Here is an 11,753-nt window from a genome sequence, read left to right as displayed (position 1 = left end):
TGTGTGTGTGGTTGCATTCAAGAGTTGTTGAATTTTTATGTTTTCTTTAGTTACTTCTTTCCTCTGGTTTGTTCTAGGATGTTTACTTACAGAACATCAAAAGTCAAGTCCCCGCCTTTTGCTTTCTCTAGCTGTTTCCATCCAACTGTCAAGTGAATTTTATACAAACTTTTGAAATATCGCAGAAATTAAAATGTGATTCAACTGTGTTTACATAGACTTTCTGAATGCCAGAAACACCCCACATCCACTCTTTCTTTGTCTTAGTCTTTCAAAATTGTTGCGTAATTTCTTTATTTAAAAAGAATTGCATGAATATTTTTTTGCAATATTGAGTTAATTCTATCAAATTTGTCTGTTTACATTCAATGTTTCTATTGTGATATGTCATAATCCACATAAAATTTTTTGGATGGAAACCTAGCGACTCTATCTCTCTCTCCATTTTCTTTAGTGAAAAAAAGTTAGTTAAAAGTTATAAAATAAAACTTATTACAACTTAAAAAAATATTCTTCTGTCTCTTTGTCTCTCTCCTCGGTTCTCTTTCTCTCCCTCATGTTGTCTCTCTCTCTTTTTGTATCCTTGCTTTCTCTCCCTCTCTCCCTCTCTCTCTCTCTCTCACTCTCTCGCTCTGTTTCATTGCTTTCTACTGATTATCGCCATCAAAGAAAGAATAACAGATTACACCCTGGTACAGGCGCTCAGAGTTCAAGAGGCAGGGTGGATATGTTAAAAGATTTTGACCAGATTTACTCTCAATTAGAGTAACACAAATAACATAAATCCAAAGGTATGTCATAGTTTTTCCTTGGAGGCTTTCTCTGGTTTCCTAATCTGAAAATGTATCGGCGGGGGAAACATTTAGTCTAATTAGGTCGGGGAAATCTTGCAGAGCGTGTTCATGCTTTGTCAGAACAGAGGTAATGTAAACATATAGCTCATGAAGTAACTCTGCTTTATACTGCACATTATGAACCAACACCACAACACCACAGTAACTATGACTTAACTACAATAAAGCAGCAGAAGTAAACAACTTGGTGAAAGAGGATGAATTAATTGATTAAAGGACTGAAAGTAAATAGTCCGCAACAATGAAAACATCAACAAACCAGCCGAACGAATGATGTGAACTGGTGAAATAGAATGAATGCATCAGCGAAAAATAGAAAGTCGGATGACAACAGCAACAGAAAGTAATGAGGCAAACAACATGACATGGTGAATAGATGGATGAGGTAATGCTAAATAATGGCAGATACATTGACAGCAGTGACAAAACAACACAATGGGGTCAGCAGTGAGGCTTGATGGGTAGCAACAATGTCAACAACAACAATGCAACAAGGTTAACAATGTAAGAAAAGAAAGGAAGTAAGAAAATAAAGAGGAAGGAGGAAGAGGATGTGGAGGTGAAGGAGGTAAGAGAGAAAGAATATAGAAAGAAGAAAATGACTTTGGCTTGTGATGGCCTTTAATGAAACATCTTACAACAAAAACAACACCTTAAACACACACACACACACACACACACACACACACACACACACACACACACACACACAGACACTCTTTACTTGACAGTAAAATGCAGTCATTCTTCTCCCAATTATTGCATTCTGCAGCCCTCAAACATTGTGAAATGTGACCAAATGATACTAAAAAACACATGTACTCCATCTGAAGAAAAAGAAGAGAACTGAAGATGAAGAGCCACAATAACAAATAACCAAAACAACAGCAACAAAAACAATGACAATGCAATCAGAATAGGGTGCGACCAATATGGGCTTTTGAAGAAGATACCGATATATTTTTGGATTGAAGCGGACAATATGCAACACTTAATGCCAAAATGTAATATCTTCAAATGACAGGGTATTCAGTGTTTCCCCCAGAATTGTCTTATTGGCAAGGTGGACAGGGCTTTAGACCATGGACACTAAAATTATAGTCATTATTATTCTATCAAGAATTATTGTGTGGAGTTTGATCAAAATGTTGCGTTACAATCCGCCTATGCCAGATTACAGCATCTCCTGGACCCACCATCCTCAGCATTTGAGTTTGTTTTGCTTCATGGGATCATGCTGACTGCTCATGAAGATATCTTGGTCGACAACACACAGAAAAACACCCAAAAGGACACAATGAACATAAAGCTCAGTGACAATGAGCCAAACAGTAAGGAAAACAGCAACAGCGACACCGTACCCCTGATCTAATAATGTGCAGCCCCAGAGGTTAACAGAGAGCCTTGTTAACAGAGGTTTGGTAGAAGATGCTGGACTCGGGATCAAAGAGCAGTAGCCATGGCAACGGCAACAAACACAAAGAGGTTGAGTGGGTTATCTGTGTGTGTGTGTTTGTGTGTGTGGTGTGTTTTTAGGTCCGGGGTATCAGTGTGTGTGCATGTTTCTGTGTCTGCATCTGTCTGCCGCATTTATGGGTGTGAGTTACAATATCACTCTGGGTTGTTAGTGTGTGTGTGTGTGTGTGTGTGTGTGTATTACATTTCCTGCATATGTGTATGCAAAGAGTGTTTTGGGAATTCATGTTTGCATGTATATGTGAGTGTGTGTGTGTGTGTGTGTTTGTGTGTGTGTGTGTGTGTTCATTCATATTTGCATCCAAAACTTGTTCATTCGTGTGTGTGTATGTGTGTGCACATAACACACTACTGTATGTCAGGGTCACTAGACTTCGGCATCAGACAGAGGATGTTTTCACGGGTGTCGCTAGGCAACTATCACCGTGGCGAGAGCCTATATAGCGGCCGCAGACAGGAGTTCTATTGTGAGAGGTGTGGCGTTAAGGAAGCTGATCTCTGAGAAAATAAGACGGATATCAGACAAGAGATGTTCATCTCACCGCTGAACAGGGCTTCTGTGTGTGTGTGTGTTTTTAAGTGTGAGATGGAGGGAGAGAAAGTGTTTGTGTGTGTGTGTGTGTGTGTGTGTGTGTGTGTGTGTGTGTGTGTGTGACTATCTGAGATGTGGAGGGTTAGGGGAAGATGGGGAACAAAGCTGAAAAAAGAGATCAGGGCCATGCAGTGTCAACAAGGGGTAGCGTTGGGTGAAATATTCAGCACACCACACACACATAAACACACTTAATCTCTAACACAGCCTTGTTTTTTCTCTCTTTCTCTCTCTCTCTCACACACACACGCACACACACACACACACACACACACATTCACTTACTGTCTCCTTCTCTCACACCCGTACACACACACCTTATCATTCCTGGGTTTCCTGTTGTTTCCTGTGTCACCAGTAGAAAGTGTGTTTTCAGATAGATAAGGAGTAAACAAACACACACACACAGCTACGCTTCACTCTCAGTTGAACCCAGAGATTTCTGCTCCGATTGGATGGCAGTTTGCTCTCAAAAAGACGCTGAAATCACGATGTGTTGCCGCTAACGAAACACATTGTGAACTTGAAACCGTATGGTTCTTCTGCTTTCAGAGGAGTTTTGAGATATTCTGCGTGAAAAAACACAGCTGCCAGTTACTTCACATTGGAAGAAATTAAGTTATTGAAAACAGCTTCCCTCAAAAGAAATATAGTTTTGTTAACTACGGTTACTTAGGGAAATTAGTTCAAACTTACTTGTACAAAATGACCACAAATGCAATGTTATTAAATGTGTGTTTGTTTGTTTGTAACGCTTTTTAAAATGCTCACTGTGTAGGGAAGTACAGTCTGCACTTTTTAGGCAGTGCAGAGACCTAAGAGCCCTACATAAGGGAAATACAGTCTGCGCTCATACACCAGGCGGTATGGTAGAAGTCAAATAAGCATCAACTGACTGGAGGCTGGTGCGCTGTACATCCACATAGCAGGAAGCAGCTTGGTGATTTTCCAACTGTACTGGCACAAGTCAGCACATGATTTAAATATTTAGTTCAGTTCAATTCAACAACACTGTGCTGCCACAGCACTATGGTGTTAACAGTTTGAGTTTTTAAAATTAAGTTTCACTCACTCCAATCATGCATAATCCCCACCCCAGCCAGCTATTAAAAAAAGAAAAAGAAAATATTTCCCTTCTTTTCTATTATTGCCAAAAATAGTCGATAGTTGCATTAGTTAACTATGCCTCGAAATCACAAAAAAGGAAGAAGGAAGAAACACTAAAAACTATGCAGATATGGTCTCTGATATCTGTTACTGCAAAATGTAGTTAAACCGCAGCAAAACCATCAGTGTTGAAAATAAACTTGATGTCAGTGTTTATAAGTCCAAACCCATCAGTTAATTTAACACTTTTAGACAGTTTTGAGCAGCCGGCCCGGAGTCATATCAGCTCTACGAGTGGACAAACAACTCTCCAATCAACACTTGTCAAGTCCAAATAATTATCACTGAAAACACTTTGAAAAATTTGCTGTGTAGTTTAATTTCATGTATTGAAACTGTTCCCCAACTCTGCATATATAAACCTGACTGTGCGAGAAAAACTCATTTCTGAGCAAAATGTCTGAGGGAATCTTGTAATTCCAGAGAAATATGCTTTTGTCGATAAATGACTGTGCCATGAGATTGTTTCCAGTGTCTGTGTGGTTTTATAGGAACAACACATCGCTGCTGCTGCAGAGAAACTTTGTCAGCAATGCTTTTCTTTTTCTTACTTGAACTGAAAGTCGACATGGAAATTTATGTGTTGAGTGAATTTCATTATTGAAACATTTTATTTTTAATCAAAAACATGCTTTTTGGAGATGTGTGGTGATTGTCAGACAACAGTAAGATTGTGTGTCATTTCAATAGGTCGTAAACATTTCATCATTTTTTGGGTGTGCACTCCCACAAAACACCCTCACCTACAAATAGACTCCGGACCACACTTGATTATAGAACAAGTTTTTAATAAAAAGAAGGAAACAAGTCATTGAGCATAATAAAAAAGCCTTTCATGAGGGTGCGAAAGTGAGTATTCAGCCAACACATCAGGTTGTAGGGTTGCGTTGACGCCTTTTAATAAAGAAACTGAAAGCAATAAGGCTGCGTGTCCGCCGGAAACCTCTCTTTACAGCGTTGGCTTCTTTTTCCTGTTTTCAGCAGAAAGGACACACTGCTGCAGATTCCCAACAGTGCCGAAAACCTCGCATGTTTTTAGCACCAAGAGCGTTAGAAGTTACCAAAAATCTTCAGTGCCAGCAGCCCACACAAGCACAACTGACATTTAAATACAGTCAGGCTCTCTTCTCCCACCATACATGCTGCATTCATCGGCACCCAAACATTCATAAAGGTGACAACATCCTTTCTGAGAGTTGTCATAAAAATGCGTTAAGGCTCAAAGTGCACCAGGAAGCAGGAAGTCAACTTATAGCAAAAGTGTTGCACTTCAAATGGATTTTCAAAAGTGTCACAGCAACATCAGCCACAAACAGCACTTCACACAAGCGTTTATTTGGCGGTGCTAGCTAAAAGAGCAGATTTCACTCTTCACTCATGTCCTGCCTGACAAGTGCAAAATGGATGAGAAGTTGCTTAAAGCCATTCAAAGCTTCCCAGTTCTCTACAACTCTTATTTGAAAGATGAAAGGAAAAAGCATCTCAAAAATGTTGCTTGGAAAGTGGTTGCATCCATCTTCGGGGTCGACGGTAAGTTCTGAAGTAATGCTGAGATTTTGTTCTGTTCATTTATGATTAAAAGAATAGTTCACTCAAAAATGAAAATTCAGTCATTATCTACTCCCCCCCCCCATGCGAGTTGAAACTCCTGTGAAGTTTGTTAAATAAATAAAACAATCAGAGAGCTTTCCAGCACGACTTCGTAGCAGCGTTCTCCAAAACAACTGATCCATAAAATGACTCCATACAGCCAACGATCGCACAGTGAGTGGAAAAGAGCGATATTGACGCCATATTTTATTCACTACAGCCAAAAAACTTTAGGAAAAACATTGTAGACCACTGCATAGATGCAATCAGAAACTCTCACAGTATCAGTCAGAATAGAGCGACACATCAATCAAGTTGATTGCAGTGTGAAGACATGATGAGAGTTGGTTCATATTCATATGCTATTCACAATGTCCTGGGATAGAGCTGGGATATACCAATATTAGCCAGGATGCAAAGGCACATTACCATCTTACCATGTTAATTGATGTTTTTTTATGGCCTGTGTAAGTTCAGATTTCATAGATAATATTTGGAAAACATTCATGTAATTCAAAGTATTTATCCTGGGATATTTGTGATTGGGATACTGTAAGTGAAGATGTGTAAATGATGTGTAATCAGCTTTTTCTGAATTTGACTTTACCTGGGATATGAGCTGGTGTGCAGAACACTCAAACACAATTATTATAAACGTCACTATTGGGAAACTAATAGGCAAATTAGTTTCACATTAGCACAAATTTTCTAAGGGCCATAACAATAGGCAACATTTGAGTTTAGTTCCAAAGTGCTATATTTTCATTTTGGGTAAAAACATTACTTGAAGTTCATCATTTAATATTTCTAAAATATAGAGGATCCACCGTGTTAACGTGTTTTTAAAGTGTTTCCTTTTAAAATGACCATTAAATTTGAACTACCGATTACTCTTGTTAAATGGTGTGTATCTCGTTTTGTCTTGAAACACTTCATTCTGAGGCAATGTGGAAGGGGGAATTTTACTATAAAATATTACCAGGAGAGGTTTATTAATTTCACTTCGGTTCCTTGAAAACCACTTATGTCATTCACATGTCTGTAATTTCAGTTTCCTCCATCCTTTCCAAGCTTCCGAGCCAGTATTGCTCAACTGTGTTGCTTTAACATGTTGCCCTTGTACTATCATCTAAATTATGTTATAAATCCATTCTTTATTCACTCATCCATCTGTCACTCTATCCATCCATTCTTCCATCCAGTCATCCAACCATTCCTTCCTACCTGCCTCCTTCTGTTAATTCATTTATTCGTCCCTTCCGCCAATTCATCCAAATTCCCTTTCCACCTTCCTTCCTTTATTTATTCATCCATTAATCCTTTCGTCCATCCACCCTTCCAAAGTTAATACCTTGGTTGTATCATCCAGTTGTTAAACTAACACAGCGACTCAAACAGCAGCAGGAGTTATTCCCATCGCAGACTGTCAAGTGATTCTCCTGTCATCAGAATGGAAAGAAAAAGTTTTATTAAAGAAACTTTTACTAGTTTGGACCCGCGGTACAGCGCATGTTGAGGCATTAACAGGGGCAGCTCAATGGCTCTAAATTGGCCTATAAAAACAAAGTGAAACGTAACAGAAACCTGAATCTAATATAAAGGGAGAATGCTGAAATACATACAGTCTGAAAGAGCCTGTAAATCAACTGATTAGGCCTTTGCAGGAATGGTAAACAGTATAAAAAGTAATAGCTCTGTATGCGCACATGTGTGTCTGCGCTTACATTCGTATGTAGTGTGTGCATGTGTGTGTGCGTGTGTAAAAAGTAATGGGCAGTAAGTCATAGTTGTAGTAATACTGTGGAATTCCTATGGACCTATAGTGGCGCTCACAGCCAATAAATACAGCCTGTTAAGCCGGGTTGATAACTTAGGACTCGTGATTTACAGGTGGACAAACACAAGGTAACTCTGGACCTAGGTGTGTGTGTGGGTGTATGTGTCTGTGTGTGTGTGTGTGTGTGTGTGTGGAAAAAGACAGGCAGAAAGAGATAGAGAAGAGAGATTTACTGGTTGACAAACAGTGCCGAAAAAGGAGGTGGAGAGCGAGAGAGAGAAAGAATGAAAGAGAGAGAGAGAGAGAGAGAGGAGGTTGTCTTCACCCTGAAATTCCAGTCATTACAGTCATGATAGCGTTTTGGCCGAATGACCTCAGAGGAAAATTTGTAAAACCTGTACAGGTCGTCCCCCCCCCCCCCCCCCGTCTAGCGCGTTAAAAATTACGAGAAGACAGTTAAAATGCTCTGCCTCGTCATCGATGATATATTTGGATATTATATGAACATCTGCGTACAACATGGATATATGGTGGATCAATGACTGGATAGGCGTGATCTAAAGGTACAAATATATATAAAAAAAAATGAAGTCTGTATAAATAAGAGACTTTAGACTTTACTTGAAACAAGCTCCAAATCCAGTCATTTTCATATTTTGATTCTGTGGCTGTGGATTAATCTTTTGTCATTTTTTATCAACTTCAATTCTGTTTTTTTCTTCTTTTTTTGTTTCTCTCCAACACTGAAGCCCTTTGGCACAGGGAATAAGGCTGGCTTCAGATAAAGGCTTTGGTTTATTATCAACTTTTAGGTGAAAATCATGACGAGTTCTGGTGTTTCAGCAAAAACAGAAAGTAACAACCAAGGTGCTTTGGCTGTGAACTTTGGAATCAGTATGCAACGCTGACGTATTCCATCAATCTAACTTTTTTTAATAAAAAGAAGGAAGCCGGTCATAAAATGCTGTGTTTACGAGTGTGAGAAAGGGGAGATTTAGCCCGGGCGTTCAATTTTTGGATCTCGAATCGCCTCAAATGGTCAGAGTGCAAGAGAGAGAGGTGGGAAGATAGAAAGAGAGGGAGAAAGACTGGCAAAAGAAGAAAAACAGACAAGAGACGCAGGAAACGGGACACAGGACAGAAAGAACGAGATAGAGCAAGAGGGAGAGAGAAAAGGTGGAAGAGGAAGAGAAAGAATGGACAGAGATGGAGTAAAGGTCATACAACAAACGAGACAGAAAGATAAAGAGGCACGGACTGAAATACACCCAGAAAAGTCAGGTTCTTCAAGGGTTCTTTGATTTATCAGTTCTATATAGAACCTCTATCCTAACCAGAGTGAAGAGCCAAGTTTGCTTCATAAAAAATATTTTAATAACTGCTGAATTTGATAATTTCATGCATTCTCAAAGGCTTCTTTACAGCACCGTTAAGAATCTTTATAAAACATTTTTAAAAAAGCAGTGGTTTTCAAACATTTTCATGTCACTCCATTTTTTAAGATTCAGTCCCAAAGAATCCCACATGGGAAGATTTTTACTGATATTGTTGATTTAGTATTGAATCGTAGAACTGTCTACACTGTACGTGGGGAGATAATATGGTGAGTGAAACCCATGATTAGAATAGTCACTCTTTCCGTGTGTTTAGACTGTGAGTGACTTGGTTGATGGATTCTGATTGTGGGCGGTGCGAGAGACTCCAATTGCATCTATGCTGGTCTTGTGTAGCTGTAAAGTTTTGAACAGGTAAATCATGTATTTTTGCTGCTCTGGCATTGCCTTTCATAACGTTACATTGTTTTAACAAGTTAATATCACTAGCTGGGCAAGCACTAAGGTACCATTAATAGAAAATAAACAAACTCTATAAAATTACTGGTAAGTTTACCATTGGCCCCAACAATGGATGCAGCCATTTTCCAAGCATCTTTTTTGAAGCACTTAAATTTCTGTCTTTCAAATAAAATTTGTAGAGAACTGGGAATCTCTGCATAACCGTTATCAACTTCTCATCCATTTTATACTTGAGAAACACCCAGAGGGATGCAGTTTCACATTTTAAGGTGATAAATTTGGCCCACTATAGCTACCAGAATAGGTAGCTAGCTAACTAGCTAGTAAATAAGCTAGCTAAATTTGCTGCTAAATTCAAACAGTTGGAGTTTTTGTTTCCAAGATTGCTAACTGTGAGGTCTATCTGTACTCTAGCTGAAGTCCTCACGTATGTAACACTAGTTGTAGATGTCAATCTTCTAAGTAGAGTTTCCCACCCCAAGTGCAATGTAAATTAAAAATGGCCACCGTGCAAGTGAGGTCAATTTGGAATAATTCCTAATGACGTAAAATATGGTGAAATTCAATTATTCCTCATTTGTTAGGGAACTGCGTGGAAGACCCTTAAGGACCCCACTTTGAGAACCATTGCTTTATAGCACCAAAAAGAGTCCTGCTATGGTACAAGCCTACAAACCTTGTACTGGTACCATGATGAACCCTTTTTGTTAAGAGTGTAGAGGGAGTCAGAGAAAGTGAGTTAGATATGGACCAAGTGTGAGAGATGGGGGGCTCAGAACATGAGCTCATGACTGCAGCGTTAGTGTAACATTAGTGTTAAGTGCTCGTAAAAAGCCTCTTTTCTCTGCATTACCTCAGAGCGTGTGGGAGAGAGAAATGAAGTTAATAGTTTAGTTGTTATGAAAAACTTGGACTTAAACTTTTGATGTTCTTAAATGAAAGGTCTCACAACAGAACGGAGGAGAAAGAGTACCAAAAAACACCTCAGAAACCCACCAACTCCCCCACACACACACACACACAACACGCATGGACCATCAACAGTGGCACTAAAAATACCAAATAGCTGCAGTGCCAGTAGCCCACACAAGCACAGTTGGCATCTAAACACGTGCAGTCAGAACCTCTCCTCCCACTGTACATATTGCACTTTGCAGCCCCCAAACATTCATAAATGTGACACAATCACTTTTGAAAGTTGTTTAAAAAGAGGTTTAGAGCTGAATGTGCGCCGGGAAGCTTTCCTCACAGCGCTGGCTTCTTTTTCTTGTTGTTTGCAATGAACAGGATGCTGCTGGTGCATGGTCCAGACGGCGCTGAGTGCTAGAATTTAAAAAAATATATCAACTTGTAACACTAGAGCGCCATCCTTCAAACTGGTTTTCAGTAGTCACACAGCAGCAGCAGCACCTCCAGCTATAAGGGAAGTACCTGTTGGACATACAAAATAACACAGGATGTGTTGTTCCTCACTAAACACATATTTACCAATATAAAGTATCTCTATCCGTTTTGCTATTTAATTGAGAAGAACATTTATGTTGAAGCCTGGCTTAGATATTATAGGAAAGGGGTTATCCAATGTTTTAAAAACTGACAAATAGGTAGATTTGTTTAGTTTTTTAAAGGGGAAATAAGTTTTCCTTAACCTTTATAGACCTCCATCAGTGACCAGTCGGATAGACCTTATCTCTTTTTAGTGATAGGAATATTGTCAAGCTACTATGGCTTTGACTTTGACTTATTGGTTGATTGTAAAGTTGGAAATCTAGGAGTTTAAGCTTATTCTACTATTGCTGTGAATGGCAGTCAAGTGGCTCTGGATACGAGTTTCACCTAAATATGTTAAATGTAAATGTTAAGTGGATACAAATTGGTAGAGACTTGTTCATGTTTTACAAACTGAATCGTCTCTAATGATGAAAATAATCATGTTCAAACCGTATGTCCTGTATTTTGCCTGAACAGTGCTGGTGGCAGGTGCATAGGAGAAGATCAGGTAGCCGACAAGATGTGAGAAAATTCTGGCACACTTACTTGCAATTAAAATATTTTAATTAATAAGAAACCAAACAGCATTTTGGTCTTGTGACACTGAATCGCTGCACTGTAACTGACCCTGACCTCTGACCTCCCTGTAGATGGGGGCAAGCAAAAAGACAATTTCCCTATAGGGATCAATAAAGTGACGCATTATTATTACGATTATCAATTGTTTTAATTGCAAGCAAGATAGTGTATGGGAAGTTTTATTCACACCTTTTGCGTAATGTGCTTCCATGTTCTATGAAGTCATCCAAGCACTGGTGAGTTGAGATCCATTTGTTTTACTGTATATTCAAGCAACTGAAACTATTTTTGGGACTTATTTTTGTCCTATATCTGATTTGCTTGCACAGTCATAATTTTCCCGGTCGAGGCCAACCCTTGGCCGTATTTAGGCTGACCCTAAATAATGCCAAGAACAGGTTAACAGGTTAGGATACGCTAAGTCTCTCTTG

Source organism: Centroberyx affinis, unplaced genomic scaffold (genome assembly GCF_046629955.1).
Source record: "Centroberyx affinis isolate AG114_WGS23_722 - 3 ecotype Tasmania unplaced genomic scaffold, CSIRO-AGI_Caff_v1 ptg001803l_1, whole genome shotgun sequence".
NCBI lineage: Eukaryota > Metazoa > Chordata > Actinopteri > Beryciformes > Berycidae > Centroberyx > Centroberyx affinis.
Note: the sequence above shows the minus strand (reverse complement) of the source record.